General features: G+C 35.1%; 1 protein-coding gene and 1 pseudogene across 1 annotated transcript in view; both read right to left on the reverse strand.

The window, feature by feature from the left end:
- The window catches only part of RAP2A (RAP2A, member of RAS oncogene family), a 38,482-nt gene that overhangs the window by 5,974 nt on the left and 17,319 nt on the right, over window positions 1-15,189 (reverse strand). The window lies entirely within an intron of this gene.
- LOC138383041 (U2 spliceosomal RNA) lies at window positions 894-993 on the reverse strand (annotated as a pseudogene).

Consider the following 15,189-nt stretch of genomic DNA (forward strand, 5'->3'; position numbering starts at 1 on the left):
CACCACACAGTCAAGACGATATTGAGGTAGAATTTGTATAGAATTTTTATCATTCAGGAAACTGAATAATAGGCAGGTGGGTACTGTTTGCTACAATACTTTCACACATTTCATCATCCTATCAAGATGGTTCTCTCCCCTCACCCTAACTTGTAAAGCAAACTGAATTCCCAACAGTCTCACTTTTTTCTTTGGCACTAGATCAAACTAAGAATGGTCTCAACAAGGAGCACACTCCAAGTAGCCTGCCATTTAGCAATCTGAAACATAAAAACAACTTAAAAATGAGTAGAAGTAACAACAAGGGTAACTCTAGAATTTGGATATTATCATTTTGCAGGAAATGCATTTGGACAACTCCAATTTATATCAAAGGACTTTATATGAATTTACTGTACACCAACTGTTATGATTTCTGGCCTTAGATCATGCTGACAGCTCTGAACATATGACACAAGGGTTTCTCACATCTTCTAGGGCTCTTACATACAAACAGTTATGTGTACCCCACAGCCTCTGGGAAGACCAGTGGCAGAATGAAGCTGCCTTACAAAATACTGTATCTCAGCTCTTTGCACATAAGCTCTCCTGACCTGCTATACAGAGAAGCGTGGCACGGAGCTAACACTGCTAGCCGTGTCAGCACAATGTTGGTTTCTAATTTGTTTTACTTGCAAAGATATAACTGCATTTCATTTTTCTTATGAGAGTATATACATCACAGTGTACTTTAAAATGCTTTGCTTGGCAGAGAAGTAACTTAATGATATAATGAAGCAAAATTTATTGGTTGAATTTAAGTTAAAAATGAATTTCAATCTCTGTCTGCAATATTTAATAAAAAGAAAAGTGATAAGATATCACTTTCTATTATTAGTTAAGAGAAATATTTTAAGGAATTTTTTTAGTTTAAATACAGTATTATATAATGTTTTATACTGATAAGAACAGATACTACACCCGATCTTAGCCAAAAAAAGGCTGAGAAGTGGTATCATTTTTTATACTTAAAGGAAAAATATTTCTTATATGTTTAGTTAAAAAAGTACAGATCTATTGGAATATGTGGATTTTTAAAACTTGCAAAAATATCAAATTATTAACAGATGTAAGACACACTGTTTAAATCAAGAATTTGAATAAATGTTACCGACAGTCTTATTCTCAAAAAGGCAACTAGAACACTGCAAACATAGGTCCACACATAATGGCATTTAATAACTGTTAAATGTAGATGAAAATTTAGTCAGTATCAGAGAACCTGCCCATTATAATCACTAACTAAATTGTCAGTGATCTCTTCTAAAATCAAGATGCTAGAGATGCTAGAGAAATCCAGATTAATAGCCTCAGAAGATTTTTAAAGATCTTCAGAAAAAAATATTGTGTACATTTCAGAATAGCAGACGGTGATAAATTTTATCTCTTTTTCTGCTAACATTAAAATTTGGGACAGGAGAAAAGATTCTAAACTAGGAATTGGAGGCTCTGCTTCCAGTCCTGCCAATGAGATCATTTCCTCTATGTATCTGTATTTCATTTCTTTGTCAGTAAAAAGGGAATAAGGATATCTGTTCCCACTTAACATACAAGGTTGCCGTAAAGGTCAAAAGAGATAATATAGATAAAAATCAAGTACTAGACAAATGCACGGTGGTGTTTCTTTCCTCTCCTAACTCTACTGGTGTGAGGCCCCAGCTTGAGAAGCCATGAGGTGTCAAGAAGCTGGAGAACAGACCAAGGGAGATAAGGAGCTCCCGAGGGAGGACCCAGCTCAAACCAAGTGGGGTGAGCGAGTGTAGAGACAGACAAAAGAGAGACGGAGTCAAAAACAGTAAACCAGCTGCCTGATGTTGGGTGATCCCTTCTCCTGTCCCTGTGCTGACCACTGTGGTAATGAGGAACAAGAAAGGCAGAAAAGCATTCTCAAGACATTGAGGTCTTAGGAGAAAATACTGGCACCTGTGGGAAGGGCACTTCTTAGAAGCCTTCTTAGAAGGCTTTGGGTTGGGGTAACAGAATAGGATCCTACATGAAGATGGAAGGTAGATTTTCTTTCTTAGCCAAGGAGGATGGGTGAGAAGTAAAAGGGAAAGAAGCCAGGCCTCCTGTTGACGGTAAAGCACAGCACAGGAAGAGGAGGCAGAGCAGAGGAAGCTGGTCTGGCCATCTCCCATAGCAATATGGTGGGTTAAAAAATAAAATAAAAAAAAAAAAAAAAGCCAAACAGACCAGGACTCCAGTCTCAGAACTGCCTCTAGCTAGAGTTTTGTGAATTTAGATTTACCTACCTAATTTCTTGGTTCCCGAGTTTCTTGATGTATAAAATGAGCTGGACTATATAATTTCTAAGGTGCTCTTAAGCTCTGAAATCAAAAATCACAACAGACATAGTGGGCCACACCCGCAATGAACACGTATCACTTACCAGGTTAATTGCTGAGTGCTTAGCACTGTTCTAAGAACAACTTCTACAGGCTGATTTTTAAGAGATATGAAAGTGCACGTCAGAAATAAAGCCAAAATGTAGGGGAAAACCTGAGGAGATCTCATGGGATCGAAACACCGAGTAGCAGGTTTCAAGTCTACAAGTAGAGCAGCTACTGCCAGCGTGCTCTGATTCACTGGCAGAAGTCAAAAATGCACTCATGACCTAAGTAGTTCCATTTCGCTAACTAATACTGCTCAAACACAAATATTTGGGATGGTTTTAACTGTGTGAATACTGAAGGCTATATTAAAAACTACCGGATGCAGCAGAACTAATTAGTAATGAACAACCAATGTATCGTGTACTTACTCGACTACTCCACACATATTTATTTACCAAGAGCCTACTATGTGCTAGGTACTATTCTAGGCACTTATGATACATCAATGAACAAAACAAAAAGATGTGTGGCCTCACAGTCATTGTAGTCTAGCAGAGGACACACATATCAACAATAAACATAAGTAAATAAGTAAATAATAGGTTTATTAGGAGGTGTTAAGTACAATGGAAAAAAGAAGATGCAGGTCAGAGAGTGGGCTGGGGGCACAGGTGCCATGATTTTAAATAAGATGATCACAGGCTTGCTGGGAAGGTGACACACGAGCAAAAGATATGAAGGGCACAAGGGAGAGCTCGCCGAGCCCAGGGGAAGAGCATTCCAGGCAGGGCACAGACCAGACAGTGCATGTGCTGGTGGGAGTGTGCCTGATGGTTCAAGGAATAGCCTGGGAGACCAATCTGTAGAACCTCCCGCAGGATCCCTGCAGTGTAGGAAACGTGTTCATTTGAGGCTAAGCAGACCTGAGAATCTGCGTGCCAAAAGTGGCCTCAGAAGACAAATTTGACATTTATGATAGGGCTCACTCTGTTAGTAACTTTGTATAATTTTTTATCCTCATAACTATTATTATATAATGTACAGATCTCCCTGTCAACCTGGGATCCCCTAACTGCAAATTCCTTGTTCACTGTTAGGTTATTAAGTATGAAATGTCTGATTTCCTCAAGTACTAAGTTAGACAGTTGATGTCTCTGACATTTCACTTTGATACTTCTTGTTTTATTTTTATTGTGAAGGTACATCCTCAATCTTTCAAACACACATACTGGCCTGTGATTATCTTTCAAATTTGTTTTTAGAGAAATTTTTATGAAACCAGGGTAAGTCAAAAATTCATGTTATTTTTGAAAATGAGTTCCGTCATGGAACCAATGCAGCACAGACAGCTCGAAATATCAACCAAGTGTTTGGGAAGGATGTGGCTAATGAACTCACAGTATGTCAATGGTTTGAGAAGTACCATTCTGGTGATTTTAATCTTGAAAAAGAGCCACGTGGGCTACCCAAGACCAAGGTAGATAATGATGAGCTGAAAGCTGTAGTTGGAGAGAATCCATCTCAACCTATGCATGATTTAGCAACAAGGTTTGATGTTACCATTCCAACAATGCTGGACCATTTGAGACGAATCGGCAAGGTAAAGAAGCTGGATAGATGGGTTTTGCATGAGTTAAATGAGCGTCAGAAGACAAATCGTCTCAAAGCTTGCCTTCTTTTGCTGTCACAACATAAAGATGAACCATTTCTACACTGTACTGTTACATGTGATGAAAAATGGATTATTTTTGACAATCGCAAGCATTCAGCACAATGGTTGGACAAAGATGTAGTGCCAAAACGCAGTTCAAAACTGAATATTCATGAAAAAAACTAATGGTATCTGTGTGGTGATCCAATGCTCGTATTATCCAATACAGCTTCAAGAAACCTGGTCAATCGATTACAGCAGATGTCTACTGCAACCAACTGAACAAAATGATGAGGACGCTTGCGATTAAGCAGCCAAGATTGGTCAATAGAGACAGGCCAATCCTCTTGCAAGACACGCTCAACCACATGTCGCACAAACAACACTGTTCACACTACAGAGGCTGGACTTGGAAACTCTCTGTCATCCACCATATTCACCAGACCTTGCACCAACTGACTACCACTTCTTCTAGGCTTTGGATTACTTCTTAGAAGGAAAAATATTCAATTCTCAACAAGCTGTGGAAAACGCCTTTCATGATTTCATCACTACTTGCTCTCCAGGCTTTGATGCTAGCATGAACAAGCTACCATTAAGATGGCAAAACTGTGTCAATAGTTTAGGCGCATACTTTAATTGTACTATTTCTTGATTGAGATATAACAAACTAAACATTTGATTCGAAATCAGATATTTCCTATTTAATGGCCTTAACATTTAGAAAAATGAGGCACTTTGTTAGTAGGTGATGGCAGTTGCTCTATTTTCATTTACAGTTTGAGGGTTGTCTTCATTTTCCCCTTTTTCTAAACACATCATTTGAAAATGAAGCTGAAGATGCAAAATTCAAAAACTATTCAATTTATATGTTACTTGTTAATCGGGTCATGAGCAGGATACCACCTTGCCTGCATCTTGAACATCAGTGGGTGTCTCATCAGCTCCAGCACATCTTTCCTGCCATTTTTTTAAGATCATGACCAGGTCAGACAGTGGCTGACGCAGCTCAAATAATTTTAGTTTATAGTCTGTGAACAAACACTTGTTTTAGTGACATGAATTTTCATATTGTTGATGTATTCATGAGCTTGATTACATATGTATAAATAAATAAAACTAGTTATTTTAAGCAGCTCTGCTTAATGGATTGAATGTAACATCAGAAAAACTGGTTCTAGTATCACTTAGCTGTAGATTGTTGCTGGGTTTCTCAGTGAGGCAGCTTTGTAAAGTATCAATAGCTCAAAAGCATTTGATGTGTTTATCAACAGACTTTATGTTGCCTTCTCTTTTGTATGTATGCATATGTATTTCATTTTAAAGGTGTCTAAAGTTGGCTGATCATCAAAACAACTGGAGAATCTTTTAAAAAGATACTGATTTCTGGGCCCTCTTCCAGAGCTAGTGAATCTGAATCTGTGGGGTCAGGACCCGAGAGTCTATTAAGATATATAATAATCTATATCTATAAGCCCTGAAGACTGATTCTGAGGTTCAGCAGGGTTCAGGAATCACTGGCCTAATCTACTACTTTGTGACCTCTAAGATAATGTATGTGTATAGTTTATAGTTTTTTATATTGTGTTAAGTCCAGAATCAATTCCTTCTTCCCTTCATTTATTCACCAGTGATAAAGTATAGAAAGATACCACTACTCTCAGCTCATGTAGATTCCCTTTTGAGAGTATTGTATTGTAGCATATAAAAAGAAGGTCCTACACTTAATATGAATTGTATCATGCTGTTATCTTCTTAGTCGTAACTAGTTTGAAATACAATTCTCTTTGAATTCAGAGATGGGCATTCTGACAACTTAGAAAGGCTTTTCTAAGTCCCTATGTCCAACTTTCCACCCAATGTTAAAATCTCATCTAAAGTCCCAAGGCAAAATGTCAAAACACCTGATACTTCAATTACTTCCATGACAACCTTAATGAATGGCCTTGTAGCTTATGTTTGAAAATCTTTAGTGATGCGGAACTCATACCTAAAGGAAACCCATTTTGTTCTGTTAGTTCTCTTAAATGTTCGTGTTAAAAAGTCAGAGTTTAAAAATTACCTCTATATAAGTGGCTACAGTCTATAACCCTGTGCCTTCCTCTCATAGATTCTAGTTCTTTTACCCTTTAGAAGATAGAATCTTTTCTTTTCCCCAAAATGAAAATAGGTCTCCCCCTTGCTCAAATTAAATAAGTAATAAATATATCATGATTAAAAAAAATTCCCTGGCAATACATGAATAAAAAAAGAAAAAAATTGGAAAATAGTCTTAATCTCAGCTCTGTGAGAATGATCACTGTAACTACTTTGGTGTATATCCTTTCAAAGTATTTTCCTATACCTATCTATATAACATAGACAAACTTTTGTAAAATGAGATTATAACAATTATATTTAATAGCCTCAATTTTTACTTAATATTATGGAGCTTTCTATTTGAATAAATGACATACATTATATTAATGGATAAGTATATTCCACTTTATAGAATCTATACTGTAACTGTACCATAATTCATCCCCCATGAGTGCATATGAAGGCTCCCACCCCCATTTCTTGGCTAAAATAAACAGCAATCTGATGAAATACATCTAATGAACTACACTAAGTTATGTAAATATATGATACGTAATACATATAATCACACGTATATGTGTTTGTGTGTGTGTATATATATATCTTTTGCAGACCCTTTGAGCCAGAAACCATATTTCTAGGTTGGTTCATCCTATGTATACACACACACAGTTTCAGTGGATATCCGGAAATTTATATGACAACCAATAGTGCTTACGAGTACTTGCTTCGTTCCCCATTCTGGGATTGATATTTTTTAATCTTTTAATAAAAAGTGTTATGGGACTTCTGAAGAAAGAGGATTGTTTTTGGCTAGGACTTGAAGGCTTCTACCACAGCTTGCTAGTAGGAAACAACAATACTTCTTGTAAGGATGGAAAACATGAGCTACATAAGGCTGCCCTCTTCCTCTAAACTGACTTGTTTAGTTTAGAAATGACTAAATATTTCATCTTAAAAGGACATTTCTGGTAATTTAACTTGAATAATGAGAAAACCATAATCCTTTGTTCTCACTTTCGCTTGGTTTCAGAATGCATACTGAAGATGAACAGAAAAAATTTGTAAATGTAAAAATTAAGTAATGAGAGTAAAGATATTAAGTAATGAGAGTAAGGATACCAAAAAGATATTCAAAGCTATCAGGAATACCCCATACCAATGTAAATAAAAATAATCTGCTTTCATAGAAATTAAGAATTGATATTGTATTGGAAAAGATTCCTAATATTTTGATTTTGATGGACCAACTGATGATGGAAATGTGACTCACAAGCATTTTAAATGCTGTATTAAAAATACACTTGAGGACAAAGTGTGGTCATGATGGTATAAACCCACTAAAGTCTTTATCTCCTGATGACTACAAATAAAAACTCAGGACAAAATACAAAAAGCAACTACTGAAGACCTCAAAAGTAAAGAGAAGCAGGCAGTTTGGAGAGGAGAGGCAACAGAAAGGACCCACAGAGAAGTGAGTTTCTTGGTTTTCCTTTCTTTTCTCTTGTGGCCTTAAGCTGAAGGTGGGCACTCAGTGGTGAGGAGACAGCTACAATTCTGGCCAACACAGTCTTTCAAAAGAGAACATCGGGGTAAAGGGGACCCTGTGAACTGCAGTGTGTGTTTGGGTGGAAAATCTTCACTCTTTTTCTTTTATAGCTCACCTGAAGTGAGTTCCTAGCAAAGATGTGGTGGCAGGCAGTGCCAGCAGCTAAAACTTCATGAAAAATCTTTCTGGATACAGGAATTGGGAAAAGGGGTTCCTAAGGTCCAAAGAAGGTGGGGAAAATCCTCAGTATTCTTCCTTCTCTTTTTCTTTGCTCATTTTGCCGGGAAGACCACCCCAATTGTGAGAACTGTGTGGCACTGCATAAAGCTAAAACTTTGAGAGAAACACCATATTTCTGGCCAGAGGACCAGGCAAATGGGCTCCTGTGGTCTGAAGAGTGTAGAAGGATCCCAGAGAGGAGGAGAAAGCTAGAGGAAGAGATTCTCTAATTCTGTGTATGAATCAACATAAGCTCATATGAGCTGTTTATGAGTGGGAAAGGCTCAAAGCAGTTTAACAAAGGTTTTAAGACATGAACTACAATTTAAAACAACTGCCCAAGCCTCAGACTAGCCACTGACTGGTGTATGTACAAGATAGCATAGTAAAGGGTTTCAATATTGAACTGAAAATTGAACCATCTTCCAAACAAAGAGAGAGAGAGTTTATAGTCTGAACCTAAGTGAGTTGGTTATCAGCTAAAACAAAAAAAAAAATCAACATTCCCCGAAGGATTGTTACAGGACCCAGAGTCTAAGCAAATTAATACTAAAAATGTCCAATACAATCTAAAATTACCAAGCATGCAAAAAAAACAGGAAAATGTGACCAATTCTCAAGGGTAAAGTCTACCAATAGATACTAGATGGTGAAATTATCAGACCTTAAAGAAGCTACTATAACCATGCTCTATAAGGTAAAGGTAAACACTGTTGAAATGAATAGAAAGATAAGATGTTCTCAGAGACAAAGTACAAAAAAGAACCAAGTGAAAATCTGAGAACCAAAAATTATAATATCAGAAATAAAATACTCACTGGATGGGATGAATGGACATGACAGAAGAAAGGGTAAGTGAACTTAAAAATAGATCAATATAAATTATGCAATCTGAAGAGGAGAAAAAAGATTGAAAAAAATAAATAAGCAGGCCGGGTGCAGTGGCTCACGCCTGTAATCCTAGCACTCTGGGAGGCCGAGGCGGGCGGATCGCTCAAGGTCAGGAGTTCGAGACCAGCCTGAGCAAGAGCGAGACCCCGTCTCTACTAAAAATAGAAAGAAATTATATGGACAACTAAAAATATATATATAGAAAAATTAGCCGGGCATAGTGGCGCATGCCTGTAGTCCCAGCTACTCGGGAGGCTGAGGCAGGAGGATCGCTTGAGCCCAGGAGTTTGAGGTTGCTGTGAGCTAAGCTGACGCCACGGCACTCACTCTAGCCTGGGCAACAAAGTGAGACTCTGTCTCAAAAAAAAAAATTAAATAAATAAATAAATAAATAAGCAGAACCTCAGGAATCTGTGCGACAATGTAAAAACACTTAACAGGCATGTCTTTGGAGTCGAGATGCCAAGGAAAAGGACTGGTACAGAAAAGATAAAAGAAATAATAGCTGAAAACTTCCTTAACTTGGTGAAAAATATAGCTTTACAGAGTATAGAAGTTCAGCAAATTCCAAACAGGATAAATTCAATGAAAACCATGTCAAGGCACAGCATAATCAAACTACTTAAAACCAAAGATAAAGATAAACTCTTGAGTGCAGCCAAAGAAAGTAAGTGCATTACATATAGAACAAACAAAACAATGGAAGATTTCTCATCAGAAACCACAGATGCCAGAAGACAGTGGAATAATATCTTTAAAACACTAAATGAAAAAACAAAAAGCCCTGTGAACACAAAATACTGTATCAGCAAAAATATCCTTCAGAACTGAAGGCAAAATATTAACATTCTCAGGTGAAGAAAAACTATGAAAATTTATCACCAGCAAGCCTGTTCTAAAAGAAATGCTAAAAAAAAAAATTCTTCAGCTGGAAGGAAAATGGTATCAGAGGAAACCTAGAATTTTAGGAATAGGAAAGAACAACAGAAATGTTAAATATTTAGGTAAATACAAGATTATTTTTCTCCTCTTATGTTCTTTAAAATATATAAACATTCAAAGAAAAGATCGTAACATTGTCTTTTTGGGGAGTTTTGATGTAGGTAGATGTAATATATACAAAAACTCTGGAAAGCAAAGAGCTCTATGTGGCTGTAAGCTCTTTATATTTTATCTTAAATGATGCAATACAAAACAAACTAAGTAGACTGTGACAGGTTAAGTATTTATATTGTAATAGCTAGAACAACCATTAAAAAAATATAAAGACAACAGATAAATTAAAATGGAATGCTAAAAAACATTCAAATAATCCTGAAGAAGGCAGCAAAGGAAGAAGAAAAGAAAAGCAGAGGGAAAAAACAGAAAACTCATAAAATAGTAGACCAAATTGAAGCATATTAGCAATTATATTAAATGTTAAATACATGAATAAAAAAACATTTTCAGATTGAACTAAAAAAGACCTACATACATGCAATTTACACGAAGTCCATTTTAAATGTAAAGATATAGATAAGTTAAAAGTAAAATGATAGAAAAAGATATACTGTAAACACTAACCAAAAGAAAGCTGCAGTGGCTATCTTATATCTGACAAAGTAGACTTTGTGACAAGGAATATAAGCAGAGATAAAAAGGGACATCATATGATGATAAAGGGCTAATTCGTCAAGAAGACACAGCAATCCTAAATGTGCATGCCCATAATAACAAACCTGTATATACTAAGCAAAACTGGACAGAAATGAAATAAGTAGATAAATCTAAATCTTCAGTCACACTTGGAGACATCACACACATCTCTCAGTAACTGACAAAACAAGTAGACAGAAAACCAGATGGACAAAGAAGACCTAAATAACACTATCAACCAGCTTTATCTAATTAAAATTTATGAAACACTCCATCACACAACAGCAGAATACATATTCTTCTCAAGTGCACCCGGAACTTTCACTAAGTTAGACCTTATTCTTGTTTACAAATAAAAACTGTAACAAATATGAAAGAATGGAAATGATATAAAATATGTTCTCTGACCATAATGGAATTAAACTAGAAATCAGTAACAGAAAAATATCCGGAAAATTTCTAAATATTTAGAAACTGAATCATATATTTCTAAATAATCCATAAGTCAAAGAAGACATCACAAGGAAAAATAGAAAACATATAAATGAATTAAAATACAGTATACCAAAATTTCTAGGCTCCCTCTAAAGCTGTGCACAAAGTAAAATTTACAGCACGAAATGTTTAATTTTTTTAAAGTCTCAAATAAATGATCCATGCTTCCACCTAAAGAAACTTAAAAATCTAAATTAAGCAGAAGGAAGAAATAATAAAGAACAAAAATAAAAAAAAAAAAAAAGCCCAAAACATGGAAAAAATCAATGAAACTAAAAGACTAGTTTTTTGAAAAAATCAATGAAACTAAAAAACTAGCTTTTTGAAAAAGATCAATAAAATTAATAAACTCCAGCCAAATTCACTAAGAAAAAGAAGACATAAATTAGCAGTATCAGAATAAAATGGTAAACCACTATAGGCCCTCCAGACATTAAAAGACTATGCCCCTGAAATAGAAAATTAGATGAAATGCACCAATTCCTTGAAATAAACAATTTATTTACATCATCCATACTCTCCTCCTCAGGGGTTGACAACTGCCCTCCACTGTTGACTGTATCATATCTAAATCCCTGTTTAGCTTCTTCAGACAAACTCTTGCCCTTTATATCTAACCCAACCTTATCTTCTACAACTTTCCAAAGTGAACTTTCTGTTTCAAATTCTGTTGCCTTGTTCATGGGAGTATTCCAGCTATAGTGGCTCCCACCAGTCATTCAGAGCTAAGGTCTAATTTCATCTCTAAAATCTTTCCTTATTCTCATAGATAGCTTAATTATCTGAACTCTTATTTATGTTTTATATCACTAAAAATTTAGTGTTCATAGGTTCATAGGATAGTTACGAGACAACTGCAGTGTTCTAGGCAAGAGACAATGGTGACGTGAACTGGGGTGACAGCAATAATAGTGGAAAGAAACAGGATATAAAATATATTTTGAAGGCAGTACAAAGATATAATAATGGACTGTCTGAAGGAGACAGAGTAGGAATAGTTTTTAACAACAAAAAAAGAGGAGTCAAGAAGATTCATAGGTAAACTATCAATTTTACAAGCCTGGTTTTCTATCATGACTAAGAATATGAGGCCCCAAGGAGAAATATCATATGCCTCCTATTAACCTTTGTTTCTAATATACTTGTACTGTCATCATGTTTAAATATTATTTTGGCTATCCAAATCACTACTTCTTACAAAGAAACTTTAGTACATCATGGAGTTCTTATAAACATTAAAAACAATTTCCTCTTAGCTTAAAACTTACAAAGTAATTATTTTCCTATAGAAGTGGCTACTTCTTTTTCCTTATTAGGTAAATAATCTATAAAAGTTTCAGTTTTCAAATATCCTAGTCAGGTTGATTCACTTCATATTTACCTTAGTATTATTTCTGCATTCCCACTTACCTTTTACTGATGACCTAGGAGCCTTTTAAAAGATGTACTGTATGTTTGTTTCCAGATACAAACTTTTTACCATATAAGATGAAAATCATTTGCCCCTCAAATTTTGCCTTGTTGAAGGTCTATTCACACACTGTCAAATTTCTCCTAATACAAAGAGAATGAGATTTTTAGCCTTCAATTTTTACTAAATATGTGGGTATTTCTTTTTATTTCTAAAAGTTGTCAATGGTAATTATTCAACAGTGTAAATTTACTTTTTTTTTTTTTTTAGCTCTTTCAGAACTATTATTTTAATGAAGTCTTTAAAAGTCTTAGAAAAATATTACATCAATAAACAAAGAGCCTCAAATAGTTTTTGGTAGAAGGGACAGTATAAACAAAAACTCCAACACTGTCTCTTTTTTAGGATGAAAAAGTTAACTACTGGGTTATATTTCTCTACTGGGCCTTTTTAGCATTATGTTCTCTTCAGTCCAAGTATCCCACTTTAAAAAATAAAGCTAAGAAAATTTCGGTGTTTGGGTGACACCAGAAGGGAAGGGAAGGGAAGAGAGGGTGAACAGGTAACAGTTGTCATTGTCTTGACCTAGGGAAATGGTGAATGCATCCAATACATACCCAGTGGTACCCCACAGTCCAAAGGCAATTGAAAGTGACTCAACCTAGCCCTTAAAAAGTAAAAATTATCACAGTTCACCTAGTATGAAATAGATCACTTGAATAGGCCTACAATTATTAATGTATCTGAATTTTGAATTTAAAAATTTCCAAAAAAGAAATCCCCAGGACCAGATAATTTCACTGGAGAATTCTGCCAAATGTTTAAAGAATTAATACCAATTCTACACAATTTTCCAGAAAACAGAAGTAGACACAACACTTCTCAATTTATTTAGAAAAGAGTAATTACCCCAATAGCAAAACCAGATTGAATATAGTACCAAAAAAAGGGGGGAAACTTTAAACCAATGTCCTTCATAAATATAGATGCAAAAATCCTTGTTAAAATTTTAACCAATACAATTTGGCAGCATATAAAAAGAATTATACACCATGACCTTCAGTTACCATCATTCTTAATGGCGAAAGACTCAATATTTTCCCTTTAAGACGAGGAACAAGGCAAGGACATCCAATCTCATTACTCTTCAACACAGTACCAGAAATTCTAGACAATGCAATAAGCAGTAATGCACAAAAAAGGTGAAATAAAAGAATATAGATCAGAAAGGAAGAAATAAAACTGTCTCTGTTTGTAGGTGACTGACATGATTACATATTTGCCAAATCCCAAGGAATCTAGAAAAACCCCACAAAACTCCCCTAGAACTATTAAGTGAGGTCATCATGATCATGGATACAAGATAAACACAGAAAAATCAATCATATTTTTATATACTATTAATGAACGCATGTATGAAATTAAAAATATAATATCATTAATAATTGTTCCCAAAGCACATGGGTATAAACCTAACAAATCACGTACAGAACTTGTGTGCTGAAAACTGTATGATGCTGATAAAACAAATCAAAGAAGATCTAAATAAATGAAGAGACACATTATGTGCATGGACTGGAAGACAGTACAACAAAAAAGTCAATTCTCCCCCAAATTGATGTACAGGTTTAACACAATTCCTATTAAAACCTCAACAAGAATTTTTGTAGATACAGGCAAGATTTTTCTAATATTTACATGGAAAGGTAATTTTGAAAAGGAAGAATAGAGTGGGGGACATTTAGTTAAGTAATCAAGACTGTGGTATTGACTGAGGTATATAGATCAATGAAACATAATAGAGAACCGAGACATAGACTTGTTTGCGCAAATATGCCCAACTGGCATTTGACAAAGTTACAAGAGTACTCTAATGGAGGAAGGACAGCCTTTTTAACAAAAGGCTGGAGCAGTTAGGCATGCTTAAATTAATAAACCTCACAACTTATAAAAAAAATTAACTCAAAATGGATCATGACTTAAATGTAACATGCAAAACTATAAAACTTTTAAAGAAAAACATATGTATTTATGAGTCACTAGTACTCCTAGGAATGTACCAAGGAAAGTGTTCACATAATCACAAAAGATATGTAATAGAATGTTCACAGGCCCCCATCTAGAAACTATCCAAACGCCCATCCACAGAATAGATGATGAAATCATGGTATATTCACACAAGGGGTATACTGCACCTCAGTTAAGAGAATTACTGCTACACAAAATAACATGGATCAGTCTCACAAAGAGGATACTGAACGACAGAAGCCAGAAGTTCAGTAACAGGCAAACCTAATCTATGGTGGTCTTTGAGTACAGAAGTGACTGGAATGGAACATGAGGGAGTCTGCTATGTTGCTTGAAATGTCTGTACTACATATTCATCTGCGATTTGGTTACATGGTATATGCATCTAGCTGTATACCTAAAATTTGTGCACTTTACTGCATAAAAGTTATACCTCAATAAAAAATTAAAACAGAAAAAAATTAGTAGGGTAATTAAACAATTTCCTCATTCAAATAGGAAGAGTAATATAACCTTCAAGACAAAATAAGTGCATATGCATGTTGGTTATGGTATTTAGGTCACATAAGGTACGTGATTAGGTTGACCATAGTTATTATTCGGCAGAATAATACTAACCAATTTTAAATTTTTGTACAAGTCCTATACTGTTTAATTTACATTCAAAATTGGCCTAAGACTGAAAGTAGAAGGAATACTAACACTCAAATGCAAATGTTATTGGAAATAAAAACAATAACTCTGTAACTATGAACATTTTCTTCACTATCATATCTATAAATTGTATCCATCTGACCATACTTCTTTTCACAAATACCAAGATGTGACAGTACTTCAAAGATCCATGTTAAAAAGAGAA

This window comes from Eulemur rufifrons, chromosome 4, assembly GCF_041146395.1.
Source record: "Eulemur rufifrons isolate Redbay chromosome 4, OSU_ERuf_1, whole genome shotgun sequence".
NCBI classification, from domain to species: Eukaryota; Metazoa; Chordata; class Mammalia; order Primates; family Lemuridae; genus Eulemur; species Eulemur rufifrons.